The sequence below is a fragment of the Mastigoproctus giganteus genome, chromosome 2, assembly GCF_048544385.1.
Source record: "Mastigoproctus giganteus isolate SK-2022 chromosome 2, ASM4854438v1, whole genome shotgun sequence".
In the NCBI taxonomy this organism is placed as follows: domain Eukaryota; kingdom Metazoa; phylum Arthropoda; class Arachnida; order Uropygi; family Thelyphonidae; genus Mastigoproctus; species Mastigoproctus giganteus.
In genome coordinates, this window is record NC_143576.1 from 121,198,950 (window position 1) to 121,220,020 (window position 21,071).

Here is a 21,071-nt window from a genome sequence, read left to right on the forward strand (position 1 = left end):
TTGCCAAGGATCTCTCGTAATCTACCTTCGCCTGCCTAACCTCCTTTGTAACTTGGTTACAGATCAACTTGTATCTATCATAGGCGTCTGTGTCACGTGTTAATTTGTATGTATCCCATGCATTTTTCTTCTCTGCCATATGCTTCATTAGTTCATCTGACATCCATTTAGGCCTAAACCTTGAACAATATTTCTTAGTTGGTATGTAAAGCCTAGTAGCTTCCAAGATAAGTTTTTTGAATGCTTCCCATTTTGAATTTGCTGCTGGCAATATCATCAGTTGATCCCACTGTATAGAATTTAAATACTGTCTCAGTCCATTGTAGTCGCCTTTACGAAAGCAATACCCCTTCCCTTTACCCCTAATGGTAGTTACCTCTTTGAGTAACTCTCACTTCAGCACACTGTGATCACTGCCACCTAGTGGTTCATTTATCTGCAGATTCTTAATGCATGAAGAATCACTATTGATAATCAAATCAAGAGTATTACTCCCTCTCGTTGCCTCCTGAACATTGGCAATACTAATGCTGAATTTCTGAATAGGAAACCAGATAAACATTTTTATTTGTAATTAAAGTATGTATTAAATAAGAAAAATAACTGGAATCAACAGATATTAATATATAGGCAAATAGCTTTACAGTAATACAGAAAAAAAAAAAAAATAATAATCCATGCAAACAAATAGAATTGTAGAACGACATGCACTATGATTAATATTATTATTTATTTATTTACTATTAATCTTTTTCACAAATAGTTGGGCCTGCTTCTATATATCTAAATTGGCTGTTCTTGTCTATTATTAAATCAGAAAAGCAGAAGTATCCCTCTGCTTTTCTACTATAACGGAGTATAACAAAGCCTCCGTCAATGAAAATATGCTTGGCTACTTGCTTTCAGTTTGCTTCTTTATTTTAAACTGGACAACCCAGTTCATATTAAAAACTGCAACGAAAGTGGCCTACCTCAGTTATTTCTGTATTTATAGTAAACTTCAGGTGTATATAATATGAAACTCGGTCTTTCATATCATCTGAATATATATCTCCCAGCAGTCAGAAACAACTTAAATTATCAATTGGCTTTATCATTAAACTCAAACTGCCAAGAGACATGCATATATAAAAAAAAAAAAAAAAAAACCTCACTCATTATTATGTACTTCCTGAAAACCACTAAAAATAGAAATTGAACAAAATTCTCCAATAAAAGCTGCCTACTCAACTTTGCAATAATTGTCTTTACTCTCCCTTGTTTCCTCTACTCTCTACACCTCATCTCAATCTTACAAAAGTAAAAATAAATAAAAGTAATGATGACAATTTATGAAGATGACAAACTCAAGCTAGTATGTACTAATTCTACTTAATTATTAACTATAAATTTTATGACACGAGTATGAAATTAATGATGTAGGCCAACATCAGTATACTGCACTATTGTTTAAGAAAATAATTGTACTCTGTATCATGTATTTCCATTTTTAGTATCTGGAGACACTTATTCTTCTGTGAGAGTTAGAGGGCTTGAGCTTATGCTCTTCAGAAGTGGCAATGTTTATCCACAAGTCAACCTAAAGTTACTAACATTGTTTTTAATTGAATAACAGCAAGGAAATGAATCTGTTATTCATTAAAATTACAAGACACTGTGACCAGTTTTGGAACTGTGTGGTTCTACCATCAGACAACAAGTGGTAGCCTCTATTAGTGACTTTCTGTAAAGTGGTTAATAAATGTATCTAATCTAAATGAGCAGCAAGGTGGTGTGCAAACAGAAATTTCTAGCCAGAAACTTAACTTTCCATACATGTATAATATATACCACTATTAAAATGCTGCATCGAGCCAAAACAGCTCAGTAATAAGGATTATATCCTATATACATACAAAGTTTGACTTTGTACAGCAGATATCATCTTTTAAGGGCAAAAAAGGTGCCCTTAAAAGATGTACACGTTGGCACTAATGATATTAAGAGTAGGAGACCGGCGGAATTCCTTAACAAGTACAGATCACTGTTGAAAAAATGCTGTGAATTAGGGTTGAATTTGAAAGTGTCTGCAATTCTGCCCAGACACGATAGGAGGGAGTATATGATGAGAGCCCTGTCGATCAATTCAGCCCTGGAAAGATTGTGCAAGGCTCAAGGGGTAGAATTTTTTCCAGCCTGGTCTGTGCTTGTTAACAGGAGAGACTGCTTCTACAGGGATGGAATACACTTAAATAGAAAGGGTGCAAGAATGTTTGCTGATGCTATCGAGGCAGTGTTAGGTGGGTCGGAAAACTGCTAGATTGGGGTGGATACAAGGACTAATAGATTAATGGTAGCCACTGGTAGAGGTGAAAGTGATCCTTGCACTGCTTCTATTGGAATGAGCAGCAGCCTGGAAAATAAGATGCAGAATATTTCAGAGACTGCTGAGAGTCATTGGGGTACAAGTAAACACATGGGTTGTGTTAGGGTAGCTAAGAAAAAGAACAGGTGCATGTATACTTGCGTGTACACCAATGCTAGGAGTTTGGTAAATAAATTTAATGAATTTGAGGTATTGCTCAAAGCATCAAAGGCGGATATTGTTGGGATATGAGAGACGTGGTGTCACACAGATATAAGTAATGCAGAACTGGAATTTGAGGAGTACAATGTCTACAGAAAGGATAGACAGGATAGGAAGGGAGGAGGGGTTATGCTATTAGTTAAGAAACACATAAAATCCAAGGAAGCCAGTTGACGTCGCTGGACAGTGCAGTGTTGAGTCAGTTTGGTGTGACATAAGCATTGGGAGACCAAAATTGAGAGTAGGAGTGTGCTATAGGCCTAATGACTCTGATGAGTATAATAAGAAACTGCACAGGGAAATAGAGTGGGTCAGTAAATCAGAGCGTCTTATAATGGGGGATTTTAATTTCCCAGATATTGACTGGAATTTGTGGGTTGGTCACTCACTCACACACTAGCAAGGCTTTTGTGGATTTATTGGATGATTGTTTTCTAAATCAGCATGTTCAGGAGGCAACTAGGAGAAGCAATACTCTTGATTTGATTATCAGTAGTGATTCTTCATCCATTAAGAATCTGCAGATACAGGAACCACTAGATGGCAGTGATCACAGTGTGCTGAAATGGGATTTACTCAAGGAGGTAACTACCATCAGGGGTAAAGGGAAGGGTTATTGCTTTCGTAAAGGCGACTACGATGGTCTGAGACAGTATTTAAATTCTATACAGTGGGACCAACTGATGATGTTGCCAACAGCAAACTCAAAATGGGAAGCATTCAAAGAACTTACCTTGGAAGCTACTAGGCTTTACGTACCAACTAAGAAATATTGTTCAAGGTTCAGGCCTAAATGGATGTCAGATGAACTAATGAGACATATGGTAGAGAAGAAAAATGCATGGGATACATATAAATTAACATGTGACACAGAAGCCTATGATAGATATAAGTTGATCTGTAACCAAGTTACAAAGGAGGTTAGGCAGGTGAAGGCAGATTACGAGAAATCTTTGGCAAGGGATGCAAAGAAAAACAGCAAGGAGTTCTTTACTTATGTAAACTCTAGAAGGAAGGGGATGAATCAGACTGGTCCACTTGATATCGATGGTTCAACTGTTCATGATCCTGCTCATGTGTGAATGTAGATGCAAAATCAATATTTTGCATCTACATTCACACATGAGGAGTTATTCAGGAAGGGGAATGCCATAGATGAAGTAAACACTGGCACTGAGCTAGATGATCTTGTAATAATTGAGAGTAAAGTGGAGGAGAAATTGTTGAAGATAAATACAAGAAAGGCACCTGGGGTGGATGGGTTCTATCCAGTTATATTAAAGGAGGCAGCAAAGGAAGTAAGCAATCCGTTAGCCATAATTATGAGAGCTTCCTTGGACTCAGGGGAGGTACCCACAGACTGGAGATGTGCAAATGTAACCCCAATTCACAAAGGAGGATTAAAGGCTGACACAAGTAATTATAGACCTGTGAGTTTAACTTCTGTACCAGGAAAATTAATGGAAGCACTGGTTAAAGAAGCACTGCAGGATCATCTAGACAAGAATTCAGTTATAGCTCAGACACAGCATGGTTTTGTTAAGGGAAGGTCTTACCCGACCAATTTGATTGGATACTATGATGTAGTCACAAAAGAATTGGATGCAGGGAATAACTTTGATATTATATATTTGGATCTTAGAAAGGCTTTTGATACTGTTGCACATGGAAGACTGCTGCACAAATTGGAGCAGTGTGCATTGGTGGCAAATTTTTGCTATGGATAAAGGGATGGTTGAGTGGCAGAAGACAGAGAGTGGTAATCAATGGACACTGCTCATCGTGGACTAATGTTATTAGTGGAGTCCCTCAGGGTTCAGTGTTGGGTCCATTGTTGTTTTCTGGATTTATAAATAATACTGATGATGGTATATCAAGCTTAATGTCCAAGTTTGCAGACGATACAAAGGTTGGCAGGGTTGTCAAGGACACTACTGACACTATGCTGCTGCAACAGGATCTGGAAAGGTTGAGCAGATGGGCTGAGAGGCGGCAAATGAAGTTTAACATTGACAAATGTAAAGTACTACATATGGGAAAGAACAACCTCAGAGCAACATATCAACTCTGTGGTACTACACCGGCAGTGGTAGAGAATGAAAAGGACCTGGGGGTAATTGTGCAGGCAGATGTGAAGTTCTCTGAGCAGTGCAGACGGGAAGCAAGAGTAGCTCATGGTGTCTTATCAATGATATACAGGAAGTTTTCTAGCAGGGATAGGGAGGTGATTATTCCCTTGTATAAGGCAATGGTCAGGCTGCACCTTGAGTACTGTATACAGGTCTGGAGGCCTCATTTCAAGAAGGATGTAGAGCTGCTGGAACGAGTATACAGAGAAGGGCAACAAGGTTAGAGAACGGAACGAAGGGTTGCTCTTACGAAGAAAGGCTTAAGTTTTGCAAATTACAGTGTCTGGAGACTAGGCACCGGCGAGGTGATCTGATCTGATCTGATAGAGGTGTACAAAGCCTTGAATGGTTTGAGCATGCTCAATGCTAATGGGATACTGCCTCTTGCTCAGAATAATCACCTGAGATAGCATAAATTCAAATTGAGGAAAGACAAATGTAGGATAGATGTGCGGACATTTGCCTTTAGCCAGCGGGTAGTTGGTTGGTGGAACAGACTTCCATCCCTTGTTGTGGAAGTTGATAGCCTAAATAAATTTAAGGCTCAGCTGGACAGGTATTTCGAACGAACAGAGGGGTGAAGTGGAAGGTTTTTTTTTTTTTTTTTTTGTGGCTGATGCTGCATAAGCTTGCTTTCTTGCATCATATGCCTCTACTAATGCTAAAGTTGTTTTCAATTGGAAATTTTATATGTTTTAGTTTCAATACATTTATTCATCACTCAGTGTAAGTTAACTAACAGAGGCTGCCTATTGTCTGTTGATGGAATCAAATAGCTGCAAAACCTGTCACATTGTTCTCCCCAGAACCTACCAAATGGGCACTCTGCCCAGCTAAAATTTAAGCGATTCTTGCGGTACCGTATGGTGCTACTGATCTCGATCAATATTAATTCGAACATATAATATGCGATCGAGATCAATGCGACAGGAGCACATAATGTTAAATTATGCAATTAATTTTTGCTCTGGATCACTTAAGTCACATTTATAAATATAAAAAAAAAATTATAATATTGCAAAGTATTACACTTCTCCACCCAGCTGGCAAAATTTTCTGGGGAGAACACTGTGTCATAATAGTGCCTCACAGTTCTTAATTAATAATGGATTAATTAATAAATGGATTTACCTTCTTGGTGATGTTAGTTGATTAAAAATCACAAGCCCATGTTCTGTTACAGAAGGATAATAGTGTCCACAGACAGTAAAACCAGAAACCAATAATGCAGAGTAGCAATATTTTTTCAAACTATTTCAATACTATGTCGAAACAGTACCCCACTTCTTTACTAAAACACAATGTATTTTACTAACAGAGCTGGTAGAAATCATTCAAAATGTTTTTCTATATTATACAGTTAATTCAAGTTCTTTTCTTTCAGATAACAAAATGCTTAATTTTGAGCATGTTAAAGATAGAACTTCAAGGCCAAAAATATGGTCCTATCTCAGTAGCATGTTAAATAAAAAAAAAAGCAATGCCATACATTTTGATGTTTACGCTGATTTGCCATATAAATCACCATCTAGCTTTTGCCTCAAAAATTGTGCTTAGTCATACATTTATTGTATAAATTGATCCCTTTTTTTACAGTCATCAGAAGTATCCCTCTTGTACACCTTGCACAGTGCTGGATTACGGTAAAGTCTGCACAGAACTATTTTGTTTGGTTCTCAGTAATTATCCAATTATTTCTGTTCTTTCTTTCTTTTAAAAATTTATTACGATATTTTATTACACTGCAATGTAAACTGTAAAGATAGGAGTGGTAAACATATTACTACAGTATTCCCTTATGTAGCAGGTCACAAAACCAAATTTAGAGGCACAGGTGACAACATGGTATTGCTCTAATTGATGTTATGCATTTACATAGGAAGTTATGATTACATAACTAAGCTGTTCCTTGTTGCCTGTTCATACTGCACGGCTGATTGACTTTTCTGTAAACAGCGCTCTGACATGGAAGTGAATTAGCTATTAGAAATTGAAAATCTTGATAAGTAAACTTGTAAAAGCACCTCCTAATGAATCCCATGAACTGTTTTTATCTGATGAAAAAGATGAACAAATTCGTGGGTTTTAAAAAGTGAACCACAACGTACATTTGTGTAAAAATACATTATGTAATAAATTGTAAATATACTAGTATTTAATAATGTCTTTTTAACTTAAGCACATACTTTAATTCAAGTTTTTTAGGATTTTATACTCAGCATACAAGTCAACCTTAATTTTATGCAATTTTTTAGTGCTTCAAAGGCAAAGACGTATATGCTGGAATATATAGTATTATAAGTAATTCTTTAAAAATTCTAAATTTGTGCAAGGAAAAACTTTATGATAACCATTTATCTGTGAAATTCCAATTATTTTTTGAAATTTTAATTTTTTTATTTATTGAACACATATCACATTAAAGAAAAAAATCTGCCAATTATGTTGTGATCTTATACTTTCAGAGACACTGTTAGGGTGAAAAATATTATGTTGGGAACAAAACAGACTTTGGTTTTTTAGTGAAAGGAAATGATATGAATAATGCTAAGAAAGGTTAAAAGTTAATCTAAATAAAGAAATGTGTTCTAGTCAGGAGATCTGGGTATTTTTTTATTAAAAAATGCTTAAGTGAAGCGGGTTCTTTTTGCAGAAGAGACAAGAACCCGAAAACAAGATTGTGTTTTGAAATGGCTGAGGTTTGAATAATACAGCTATAGATTTGAATAATACCACTCGAAAAGGCCATTACACAATGGTTATATTTAATATGGTTGATAGGCAATACTGTATCATGTAAATTATATGAAAATTTCATTAACTGGAATGTTTAAAGAACAAACTATATTAGCTGATAATTAATCCAAATCTATCTGGCACTGATTGAATTTGCTGTTTCAAAAATTTTCACGTGGAATTTCACCTACGGCAAAGGAGGATTATGCACAAAGACAGAAAACTTAATATTTATACAAAGGGTGATTACAGGGTAGGACAAAAGTAGGTATAGTTTTTATATATGAAAAAGGAATAAAAACAGAAATGTCAATTCCTTGAGGTGTTCAGTTGTGGTTGTTTCTGGTGCAAGGGCTACTTAGGCCATATTTCACTTCCCAAATCAATTGAGTTTACACATTAGAACTGCCAGGGGAGCAGTTAGAAATGATAATACATTTGAATTTGTTTTAAATAGGGAAAGAATCCATCCAGAGAGATTTTCTTCTCTACCTATGATGCCATTGAGAAACAAAGGTTTTTGCAGATGTGAAAGGAAACTGAAAGAAGTGCGTCGTGCATTGTTGAATAAGCTACTTTCAATGAGTATATGCTTTGCTGTAAGCGGTTGTGAGCAGTGTGGGGCAAGTTTGACCTATTTGGGTTCTTGCTAGGATTACTTCTTCTTTATTTTTACAGAGGCTAGAAGTCCATACTCGTGGTTCACATTTTAGTTGAAATAGCTTGTTATTTGTTTGCATTTTCCATACAAGTGTCCACTGTTCCATACATGTTCTCTGTGTATTGTGTCTATAATCAGGATATGGAACTTTTTGAGACTAGATCATTTGTTGAGGCTATGCTGGAGGGATGCTTTGCAGCATCATCTGCACATTTATTTCCTGGAATACCACTGTAGCCTGGGATCCAAAAGAAGATAACAGTTTGCTGATGCTCACATGTTTTATGAGCTTTAATAAAGGATTGTAAGGTGAGGAAGTGGTACTTTTCAAAGTAGTAAGTGAGTGAGTCAGAATATATTATGCTTTTGTTTATTGACAGGAGTGAGATGGTTTTAGGGCAAGCTTAATGGCATGGTACTCAGCAATATAACTGCTGCATTCGGCCCAGATTTGAAACTGAAACAGTTGTATTAGGGAAGACAGCAGCTGCACCCACTTGATTGTCAGACTTTGAACCATCAGTATAGATCTTAGTAAAGTGGAGGTACTTTTGTGTATGAGCAAAATGTAGTACAGTTGGTCGTTGACTTACGACCGACTTCCGTTCTGACTGACAGGTCGTAAGTCGATCTGGTCGTATGTCGGCCATATATTTATTAACAGTATTTTTTAACCTTTCTAATCTTTTTATCATCTTTATGATTTATTTTTATAATCTTTTATTTTTCATTTTAAATACAGTAATGTTTTTATCTTTTACTTAGCGATACTGAATATACCTTCGTTTCTACGCCTAGGCTATCTCTCTCTCTCTATGAGGTTAAATTCAAACGTTCTCTACATTTTAATTGGTTTATTATTCATACTGTTTATAAAAAAACAAAACTACAATCTATAATTATATTGTACATAATGTACTGTAAACACAAAAATACAATCTAAAATTAATGTAAAAATTAATACAAATGAAATTTACAAAATCAATTTTCAATCTTTGCTTGTGCTGGGTTGTGCATCGTCAGGGCCATGTTCTTGGGTTGAGGTAGGAAATGTTTATTTATAGAGACATTATGCAAAGAAAATCTTTTTTTAAAACGCTTAAACCACCCAGTTCTGTGTAACTGTCTCTGGCGCGTGATTTTAAACTGAAACAAACTTCTAGCCTTTGCTTGCACTGTGTGAAGGCTCATGGGTGCATTTTTTTGTATTAAATCTTCCATCCACATAAACAACAATTTCTCCATTTCATGGATGGGTTCCTGTCATTGTTTGGTTAAAATTGTAGACTTAATAAGTGCAGAACCTTTCACAGCTTCCCGAATTCTTTCTTTGTCCTTAAGTATTGGCATTAGCATTAGTAGAGGCATTTGATGCAAGAAAGCAAGCTTATGCAGCATCAGCCAAAAAAAAAAAAAAAAAAAAACCACTTCCACTTCACCCCTCTGTTCGTTCAAAATACCTGTCCAGCTGAGCCTTAAACTTATTTAGGCTATCAACCTCCACCACAAGGGATGGAAGTCTGTTCCACCAACCAACCACCCGCTGGCTAAAGGCAAATTTCCGCACGTCTATCCTACATCTGTCTTTCCGCAATTGATTTTTCTGAGCTAGAGGAAGAATCCCATCAGCATTGAGCATACTTAAACCATTCAAGGCTTTATACACCTCTATCAGATCACCTCGCTGGTGCCTAGTCTCCAGACACTGTAATTTGCAAAACTTAAGCCTTTCTTCGTAAGAGCATCCCGTTGTTCCATTCACTAATCTTGTTGCCCTTCTCTGTACTCGTTCCAGCAGCTCTACATCCTTCTTGAAATGAGGCCTCCAGACCTGTATACAGTACTCTAGGTGTGGCCTGACCATTGTCTTATACAATGGAATAATCACCTCCTTATCCCTGCTGGAAAAATTCCTGTATATCATTGACAATACTCCATGAGCTACTCTTGCAGCCCGTCTGCACTGCTCAGAGAACTTCATATCTGCCTGCACAACCACCCCCAAGTCCCTTTCATTCTCTACCACTGTCAGTGTTGTACCACAGAGTTGATACGTTGCTCTGGGGTTGCTGTTTCCCATGTGTAGTACTTTACATTTGTCAATGTTAAACTTCATTTGCCACCTCTCAGCCCATCTGCTCAACCTTTCCAGATCCTGTTGCAGCAGCATAGTGTCAGTAGTGTCCTTGACAACCCTGCCAACCTTTGTATCGTCTGCAAACTTCGACATTAAGCCCGATATACCATCATCAATATCATTTATAAATACAGAAAACAATAATGGACCCAACACTGAGCCCTGAGGGACTCCACTAATAACATCAGTCCACGATGAGCAGTGTCCATTGATTACCACTCTCTGTCTTCTCCCCCTCAACCACCCCTTTATCCATAGCAGCAATTTGCCTCCAATGTCACACTGCTCCAATTTGTGTAGCAGTCTTCCATGTGCAACAGTATCAAAAGACTTTCTAAGATCCAAGTATATAATATCAAAGTTATTCCCTGCATCCAGTTCTTTTGTGACTGCATCATAGTATCCAATCAAGTTGGTCAGGCAAGACTTCCCCTTAACAAAACCATGCTGTGTCTGAGCTATAACTGAAGTCTTGTCTAAATGATCCTGCAGTGCTTCTTTAACCAGTGCCTCCATTAATTTTCCTGGGACAGAAGTTAAGCTCACAGGTCTATAATTACTTGTGTCAGCCTTTGATCCTCCTTTGTGAATTGGGGTCACATTTGCACATTTCCAGTCTATGGGTACCTCCCCTGAGTCCAAGGAAGCTCTCATAATTATGGCTAAGGGTTTGCTTACTTCCTTTGCTGCCTCCTTTAATATAACTGGATAGATCCCATCCATCCCGGGTGCCTTTCTTGTGTTTATCTTCAACAGTTTCTCCTCCACTTTACTCCCAGTTATTTCAAGATTCTGTAGCTTACTGCTAGAGTTGAATACACCTCTGGCATTCCCCTCGCTGAATAACTCCTCATGTGTGAATGTCAATGCAAAATATTCATTTAGTTTGTTAGCTACCTGAGCAGGATCATCAACACTTGACCCATCAATATCAAGTGGACCAATCTGATTCATCCCCTTCCTTCTAGAGTTTACATAAGTAAAGAACTCTTTTCTGTTTTTCTTTGCATCCCTTGCCAAGGATTTCTCGTAATCTGCCTTCGCCTGCCCAACCTCCTTTGTAACTTGGTTGCATATCAACTTGATCTATCATAGGCTTCTGTGTCATGTGTTAATTTGTATGTATCCCATGCATTTTTCTTCTCTGCCATATGCCTCATTAGTTCATCTGACATCCATTTTGGCCTAAACCTTGAACAATATTTCTTAGTTGGTATGTAAAGCCTAGTAGCTTCCAAGATAAGTTCTTTGAATGCTTCCCATTTTGAATTTGCTGTTGGTAACATCATCAGTTGGTCCCACTGTATAGAATTTAAATACTGTCTCAGTCCATCGTAGTCGCCTTTACGAAAGCAATAACCCTTCCCTTTACCCCTAATGGTAGTTACCTCTTTGAGTAAATCCCACTTCAGCACACTGTGATCACTGCCACCTAGTGGTTCATTTATCTGCAGATTCTTAATGCATGAAGAATCACTGCTGATAATCAAATCAAGAGTATTACTCCCTCTAGTAGCCTCCCGAACATGCTGATGTAGAAAACAATCATCCAATAAATCCACAAAAGCCCTGCTAGTGTGTGAGTAACCAGCCCCCAAAATCCAGTCAATATCTGGGAAATTAAAATCTCCCATTATAAGACACTCTGATTTACTGGCCCACTCTATTTCCCTGTACAGTTCCTTATTATACTCATCAGAGTCATTAGGCCTATAGCACACTCCTACTCTCAATTTTGATCTCCCAATGTTTATGTCACACCAAACTGACTCCACACTGCACTGTCCAGCGATGTCGACTGGCTTCACTTCCTTGGTTTTTATGTGTTTCTTAACTAATAGCATAACACCTCCCCCCTTCCTATCCTGTCTATCCTTTCTGTAGACGTTGTACTCCCCAAATTGCAGTTCCGCATCCCTTATATCTGTGTGACACCACGTCTCTGATATCCCAACAATATCTGCCTTCGATGTTTTGAGCAATACCTCAAATTCATCAAATTTATTTACTAAACTCCTAGCATTGGTGTACACGCAAGTATACCTGCACCTGTTTCTATTCTTAGCTACCCTAACACAACCCATGTGTTTACTTGTACCGCAAAGGCTCCCAGCAGTCTCTGAAATATCATGCATCTTGTTTTTCAGGCTTCTGCTCATTCTAATAGAAGCAGTGCAAGAATCCCTTTCACCTCTGCCAGTGGCTACTGTCAATCTATTGGTCTTTGTCTCCCCCCAAGCTAGCAGTTTTCCGACCCACCTAACACTGCCTCGATAGCATCAGCAAATATTCTTGCACCCTTTCTATTTAAGTGTATCCCATCCCTGTAGAAGCAATCTCTCCTGTTAACAAGTACAGTCCAGGCTGAAAAAAATTCTACCCCTTGAGCCTTGCACAATCTTTCCAGGGCCGAATTGATAGACAAGGCTCTCATCATATACTCCCTCCTATCGTGTCTGGGCAGAATTGCAGACACTTTCAAATTCAACCCTAATTCTCGGCTTTTGTTCAACAGTGACCTGTACTTGTTAAGTAATTCTGCCGGTCTCCTACTCTTAATATTATTAGTGCCAACGTGTACAACTATATCACCTTTTGTGCCCTTTAAAGATGATATTCGCTCTACAACGTCATCAACGTTTGCCCCTGGCAGACATACCCTGGTCCTGTTCCACCTATCTTTTTTACAAAGCATGTTCCCCGTTTCCCTGACAATAGAGTCACCAACAACTACTAGTTCCTTCGGGACCAGCCCATTCTGCCTTGGGGGTTGTCTCTGTGTCACGCGATGCCCAAGTGCAAGCTCTGGCGTTGATGTGGGCAGCTGAGAGCTTGATGGGCCCCTCAATTTAGTTTCTTCGAGGGCATCCACCCTGTCCTTCAAGCTCTCATATAGGCCCATAAGAACGCCGAGTTGTTGCCTGATATCGATACACTCCTTGCATCGCGCACACACAAAGACATCCCCCTTGGCAGTATCATGTCCCGTACCCGATTGCTCTGCAAACATCAAGCAAACAGTGCATTTTATAAGGCTGTGAGTCAGAGGACAACTGCCCCCCTCAGTTCTGCTCTGAGCCACAGCACTTCCATTAGCTTGAGCCTTTTGCTTTGCTGCTCTGGTCTGAGTCATGATTCTATTAATTTATTAATTAATTATGTTATTAATTATACTACGTTTGTAATCTAAGTCGTTATATGTATTTATTTAAACGTACAATTTAACTGCTAACGAAGTTCAACTAACGCTATCTAGTACGGTATATAACCTACGGTATATCTAGTACGGTATCACAATGGCGGGAAAGTTACTACGGTAGTTACGAACACGTGGAAACCCTTACCGATACTTTTACAAGGCCGAGTAAAGAATAAATACACGAAATTAATCAAAAAATCACAAAATAATGTTATACTACTAAATTTAAATCAAAAGTTTTAGAAAAACAATAATTTCAAATCAATAAATAAGAAAAATCCACTTAGCGGCTTGGAACACAACTGTCACTAGTAGCCTCGTCAGCAGACTGTATCGTCAATACCGTGGAATGTGATAACTTCAAGTCAAATGCTATCGTATTCACTTTCTTTCCGACTTCATACTGCTGGATAATTTTCATTTTACACTCTAAATCAATAGTTTTCCTTGACTTTTTAGCTGGCGTATATGTAGATGAAGTCATTTTCCTTTTACTAAACATTTTATGCGTATTTCAGTAGAATTTTAATTAATACACCACACGCAACAGATACTTGAAAGCGACTGGGTGTACGTGCCTGGTGCTGTCTTCAGGCCTCCCGTCATCGATTAATTAATTTATTATTATTATTTTTTTTGTGGTCGTAAGTGCGGCCGGTCGTAAGTCGCATAGGTCGTAAGTCGACGACCAGGTGTAGTTGGATGTTAATATTTGCTATAGCAACATTACCCCATTGCTCAAAGTAATCTTCACAAGAAAGTGTGAAGGTAATACATGGTGGGGTGGGGGTCCTGGATCTTTTGATTCTCTGAGGGTATTATCAAGCTGAATGCTCCAGCATTCTGATAGCACAGAAATAGCATAGAAACTAGCATAGAAACTCCAGCATAAAAATCTAATACCAGTAGGGCAGATTGTTCTGGGATTGTTTGCATAGTGGGTTGCCCACTGAGGATCATGCAGTATTGGCCAAATAGGATGTGAGGAAGCTTTTAATTTTAGCTGAGTAATTCATCAGTAACATCTTTCTTCTGATATTGAGTGGAGGTTTGTGAGCCTCAACATAAAGACTTTAAACTGGGTATGTTCTGTATGCACCTAGGGCTATCCTAAAAGAAGAGTGTTGGATGGGCACAAGATGGGCTAAAGTGCTCTCAATAGCTGAGTCATAAACAAGTGCTCTGTAATCTAGCCGTGATCTAATTAGGGACCTATATAAGTGGAGCAGGGTATAACAATCTGCACTCTAAGATATACTGGAGATGACCTGGAGTATATTCATTTTCTTTGTGCAAGTGGTTCATAGATATTTCATATGCTCCTGGAGGTTTAATTTCTTATCAAAAATTAGCCCTAGGAGACAAATGCTATTCACGATTGGAAGAGGATGATAGGCCAAGTGTAACTTGGGTTGAGAATGCATTTTGTGCTTGGTGCAGAAATGTATGGCTGTAAATTTGTGGCTTGACAGTTTGTATCCATTTTGTGCCATCCATAATTAAATGTTATTTATGGATATTTGTAGATGCTTCTCAATATAATTCATATTCTGGGAATGGCAGAATAAGGTCATCTGTGTAGAGATGAATTCAACAGTATTGGAATGCTGTTTGTGATATTGTTTATTTGTATTGCAAACATAGTGGTGCTGAGAACAGAGCCACATGGGACTCCTTGTGTGTATGTTTGAGATAAAACCTTCTGGTACTTAACTTGGAAGGACCTGTGTCAAAGGAAGCTTTGAATAAAATATGGTAAATGGCCTCTCATATGAATAGAATGGAGATCTCTTAGGATGCATAGTGCCATTTGGTATCAAAAGTGTTCTCTATATTGAGGCATATCATGTTAAGACGTTGATTTCTGATGAATGCATTCTTTATGTTTGATTCAGTTTTTGTCATGAGGTCTAGAGAAGATCTATTCTTTTGAAAGCCAAACTGATTACTACTGATTATGTTTTGTGGATCAAAGTACCAGGTGAGTCTATGGTGCACCATATGTGTGGTGCACTATAGTTGTGAGGAACTGTATGATCTTTTCCAGGTTTAGGCACAGCTATTATGTAAGAATGTTGCCAGGAAGTGGGAAATATATGTTCAGAGAATATCCGATTGTAAAAGCTTAGCAATGATGATAGCAATTTCTGATCAAGATGTTGAAGCATTATATAGTAAATTCTATCAGGGTCAGGAGTACTGTTTCTTGAGGTATATACAGTGGATTCCAGTTATTTGGGCCACCGGTTATTCGGGGCAGCCGTTTATTTGGGACAAATCTTAAAGAAGAACTCAATCAAGAAAACAGCCAGGGTTTACTTTGCTTAATTGGGACAACATGCTGTTTAATCGGGGCAGGAGACCGCAGCACTCGAGATTACCCTACGATTGTCTCCGACCATATCACATTGTCCGGTCGTATTTCTGGAGGTCATAACCATAAAACAATTAGCAGTTTCCAGTTTAGTGGGCTTTTCTGTTAGTGCAATCTATTATAAACGGATAGTAAACTCGATCTTATTGAATTTGTGATAATACCGACATTTATGGGTTTTTACGTTATTAAGGTGAAATATGTTTTACACTTCCATGAAATCTTAAATCATGTAAAAAAAATAAGTTTTCAGAATCTTCTCTTCATTCCTATTTTCTTAAGCTTCGTAGCTTGTTACTCCGTTATGACTTGCAAATATTGTGTTACTTGCGATTTGTGTGTGCCGTGTTATTTGTTATTGGTTGCTTATCTTTTTTACTGTCTTCAATTTTAACCCCCACCCACAAATGTTAGTGAACACAAATATCAACTAGTTAGTATGTACATATTACAGTACTTATTAATTAAGCTAGGCATGTAAGCGTAAATTTAGTTTTATTTTGCTAACCTGTGAAAAATATTCTTCTGATTTTCACGTATCATTGAATTTTTTAATTGGATAATAAAGTGTAAATTTGTACTTAATATATCTTTACTTTTATAGCCTGTGGATAATATTCCTCCTATTTTTGCTAATTAGAATCGCTGTTTAATAGAATTAAAATTAATTCACAAATGTGATCACAATGATCGGCACTTACTACATATCGGTATAGTGAATGGTATTTACTATGGTGAGTCTATCATAATGTGATTTGATCATACAGAAAATCAACTGTAAAGCTGTATTTTTAACTATTTACGTTCGCATAATTGGGGCAGCCGCTTAATTGGTCCAAAATGCACTAGATCCGATGTGTCCCAAATAACCAGAATCACTGTATATAGATTCTTTCAGTTCAGATATTGTGAGTTGTTGGTTATAGGGTAAAGGACAGGTAGCTTTCACGTTTAGTTTGCTTTTCTTAGCTTCAGCTTTAATTTTTTTGAAAAGACTGTTGATATGTGGTTGAAGCAGACAATTCACAGAACACAGTTCCTAGGGCATTGAAATCTCCCCAGGAGAAGAGATCTCCTTTCCATTCCAATTAATAATAGGAGACAGTAACGTATGATATTTACCACTTAGCTTCTTTATTTCTTCCCCAAATTATTTCGGTATCAGTATTGTTGTTGACTGAGGAAGCAAATTTATCCACAAGTCATTTTTGGCCTTTTGCCAGATGTAACAAGCTTTGACTCTCAGCCTCTTGAAGTTAATAAGATGACAGTGGCGAGATATTTGTGGAAGGTGTCCCATGATGCATTTTTTTTCTCTTTTGGTTTGTTATAATCATCATTCCACCAGTGATTGGTATGCCTACAGTTTATTTGAAAGTGTGTGATCGCAGCTGTTGCAGCCGTTAGTAGAGACTGGCCTTCATTAATGCGATTTAATTCATCCCGCAAGCGCACTGCGCAAATGGAAACGCATTAATTGTATATAATAATCAATAGGAAAAATTATAATTGGTCCATAATCTTCAGAAATGTCCATAAAGAATTTTAAAAATATCTTTTAAATAACTTTTTAACTGTATACCATATATTGAAATATAGCAAAAGCTGTATACCATGTAAAAGATAATGAAAATAATTATAGAATTAAATGTTTATTGCATAAAATACACAATGAAGAAACTATTTGTTATATTTTAACAGTCTTTTGAACAGTGTTGGCTTTCTTTTTTTCATCAATCAATTTCCGAAAACAGACAACAATCTTATCTAGGCCCTGGTGAAATAAATATCGCAGAGAACCTCAAACAAAAGATTTTAGGTTCTCTGCGATACGAAAGATTTCATCTAGTTCTTTTACCGTTATCTCCTTTGCAGTAACATTTTCATCTGGCTCATTTAAAAATTAATTTTTTTGCAATTAAAAATTCTAATTTTTAAATGCAAGTCTGCACATGATTTTATTAGAGGGGACAAACAAGTAACACGTCTGCTTCCGATGGTTGATGGAACAGACTGAGGCAGGCAAACATTTGTTTATTGCTAGTCCGACGCATGATAAGCTTAGCACACGATTCAAATCTTTTTCAAATATCACATAAAAAAAGATCGCATTAACTGGAAATCTGCATCGTGTAAAGTGAAAAGTGGTATAATTTTTTCAAATAGCGGTAATGGAAAAACGCATTAATCAAATTTGCATTATGCGAGACCTGTCTGTATCTGCATTGTGATATGATCAGTGTGACTGAGTCAATAGCAGAAAACTCAATGATACGATCATCAAGAGAGACATGATTGGTAAATTTTTTTGTCCAGTCTGCTTTGGAAAATGTCCATTTTGTTTTTGTTCAGAGAATTGTCATATAGATGGGAAGAGGATTGGGAGCAGACTGAGAAATTATTGCAGGGGTTGACCCAGTAGGAAAATGGATGTAAGTGGGTGAGTCAGTATTCAATAGTGTCACATTCTCTCTGTCAAGTAACATTTCAATAAGCTCACGACATCTGAGACCAGAGAACCCCATAATGGATGATGTCCATTAAAATCTCCTAATAGACAGATAGGAGAGAGTAATTGGAAAATAAGATTTGCCAGTTCCTGAATCATACACAGATGGTTAGGCAGGAGATATATTGAGACTAGTGTCAGAGTGATACCAATTGTGTGGCAACAGCTTCCAATGGTGTTTGCAAGGAAATGTGTCTGGAGGGAACTTTTGAGTCCCCGTGTATGGCTCCTCCATACACGGGGGCTGTTAGTGTCAGACTGATCTTGTCTGAAGATAATATAATTTTTGACAAATGGAGATTTTTTGGTGTTAAATTTGTTTCTTGTAAGCACATGCCAGCAGGATTGTAACTGTGAATTAATCATAGATATCATCGATATTGCTGCAAAAACCTTTGCAATTCCATTGTATGATAAGTTCCATTATTTGGTTTTGTAAGCAGATGAGTTCATCGGCTTTTTGTGAATGGGTTGTTTATATTGGTCCAGTTTTTATTTTTATTTTCTGGAAAAAGTAAGGTGTCCCAAGTCTGCTTTCTTCCATATCATCATCTGCATGTATTTCAAGCAAATCTTTTTTGGTTGGTTGTATCATCTGTATCCATGCTTGATAGGTATGATTGCTTCACCTCAACAGGATCTGATTTTTGAAAATTATCCATTACTTGACAACGAGGAAAGTCTGTAGGATGGAATTGTGAGTGGTGTGTTATTGCTTTAGTCTACTAGGTTTGGTTCAGATGGATGCTAGACAGAGAAGACTGATCGAGCCCAGTCTGAGATCAATGTGTCTGGAGGGACAGACACTTCTGTGTGACATGCTACTGATTGGCGGCTGTAAGTAGCAGAAGCATAAGTGCATTTTGACATACTTTATTTTACCTGTTTTCTTGCTTCTTAGTAAGAAACTTCATTTTAAATTTTATATTTTTGAATTTTTCTCCCATATATTTCAAACACCTTAGGGAGTTTCAAATATATGGCCGAACACAGCAAATTAAGTAACCTGCTATGACTGAAGCTGGTGGGTTTGGAGAACTGTTAAGACTGTACTCCAGGCAGGGACTAAACTGTTGTCTTTTGGGATAATGATTCTTTTTGCTTGAGTCACTTTTTTTATCTCTAAGTTCCTGAACAATTTCACCTTCAGAAATATTTAATAAATCCCATTCAGTGATCACTCTCCTGGAAGAATTGAGTGTGGTATATGGGGTGACTGAACTAGGATTCCACTCACTGATGTGAGACGTAATAATAGTTCAGAATGAGTGGTCTCTATTAGTAAATGTTCCGATTGGAGATGTTTCACCATTTTCAGTGAACCTGTGGCATTTTCAAGGAATCTTTGAATGATGAAGGGGAGAGCTTGCCCACAGGTTGTGTTGACAGAGAATGTCAGGAATGCTGGTGCTTCCTATCGGCCAGTCTTTTTTCATTCTCTTAGAGAGAGAGAGAGAGAGAGAGAGAGAGAGAGAGAGAGAGAGAGAGAGAGAGAGATGGTCAGTTTCACAACTGTCACTTTGTTGAGGGCTCTAGAGGGGAACAGGTATCCTGTGTGTTATCAGACACTCAGCCTAAAACACTGATGGATCCAATATTACAGAAGATTTAGGAGAAGTCCGGTTGGCCTGCCTCCCTAAAATCCACTCATGCACACCTTCTCGATGGTAAGCCCTGTTATGTCACTTAGGTGGCAACGAACGTGTAGAGTGGTTCTCTTCAAGATGCCTAGTCAGCGTGAAGAGGAAAAGACCAAACCCTCCAGCATATGAGAGCACAACAATACAAATGGCCCTCAGTCCCCAGCAGCTTTCACTCTCCCTCTTACGGCAGCGAGAGGATCAGAGTGGAAGCAGAGGGTGCTAAGAATCTCTGGGTATGACCAGGCTGCCATGCACGGAAACTGAACTTGGCCTGTTATAACGTACGATCACTCATCGGTGAAGACAGGATATTAGAGCTGGAAAAGGAATTAGAAAATGTGAATTGGAATATCATCGGTTTGGCTGAAACAAGAAGAAGAAATGAATCACTTATAAGTTTATCAAGTGGAAATCTGCTGTACACCAATGGAAACAGTGAAAGGAGTGAAGGTGGAGTTGGGTTTCTGGTCCATAAAGATTTTAAAAACAACATTTTGGAATTCAAAAGTACATCACCGAGGGTGTCAAGACTAATACTCAAGATTTCTAAGAGGTACAAGCTAAAGATTATAATGATTTATGCACTAACATCGAGCCATGATGATGAAGAGGTTGAAGAAATGTACACCGAAATTGAGTCTTCTAGATGAGCAGAAAACCCACTACACTATTATTATGGGGGACTTCAATGCTAAGGATGGAAAAAGGCAAATCAGTGCAGAAAGAGGAACTATAGGAAATTTTGGAATTGGTGAAAGAAATAAAAGAGGTGAAAGACTTGTGGAATTTGCAGAATCTCAAGGACTGTCAGTAATGAACACTTTTTTCAAGAAAAGGGTGAACAGAAAGTGGACATGGAAGAGTTCAAATGGATTAACAACTAATGAAATCGACTTCATCCTCACTAACAGAAGATATATTGTGAATGATGTTACCGTCCTGAATAAGGTAAATGTTGGAAGTGATCACAGAATGGTAAGATGTACACTTGATATAGATGTAGGAAAGGAAAAAACTGACTCGAGTAAATAATACAAAGGTCTTTGAGATAACAGAGGAGGAGAAAACGCAGTATGTACTGGAACTTAAGAACAAGTTTGAGCTTCTGCAGACTGCT

General features: G+C 37.7%; 1 protein-coding gene across 1 annotated transcript in view; it reads right to left on the reverse strand.

Moving 5' to 3' along the window:
• The window catches only part of LOC150089533 (influenza virus NS1A-binding protein homolog), a 302,567-nt gene that overhangs the window by 174,070 nt on the left and 107,426 nt on the right, over positions 1 to 21,071 (reverse strand). The window lies entirely within an intron of this gene.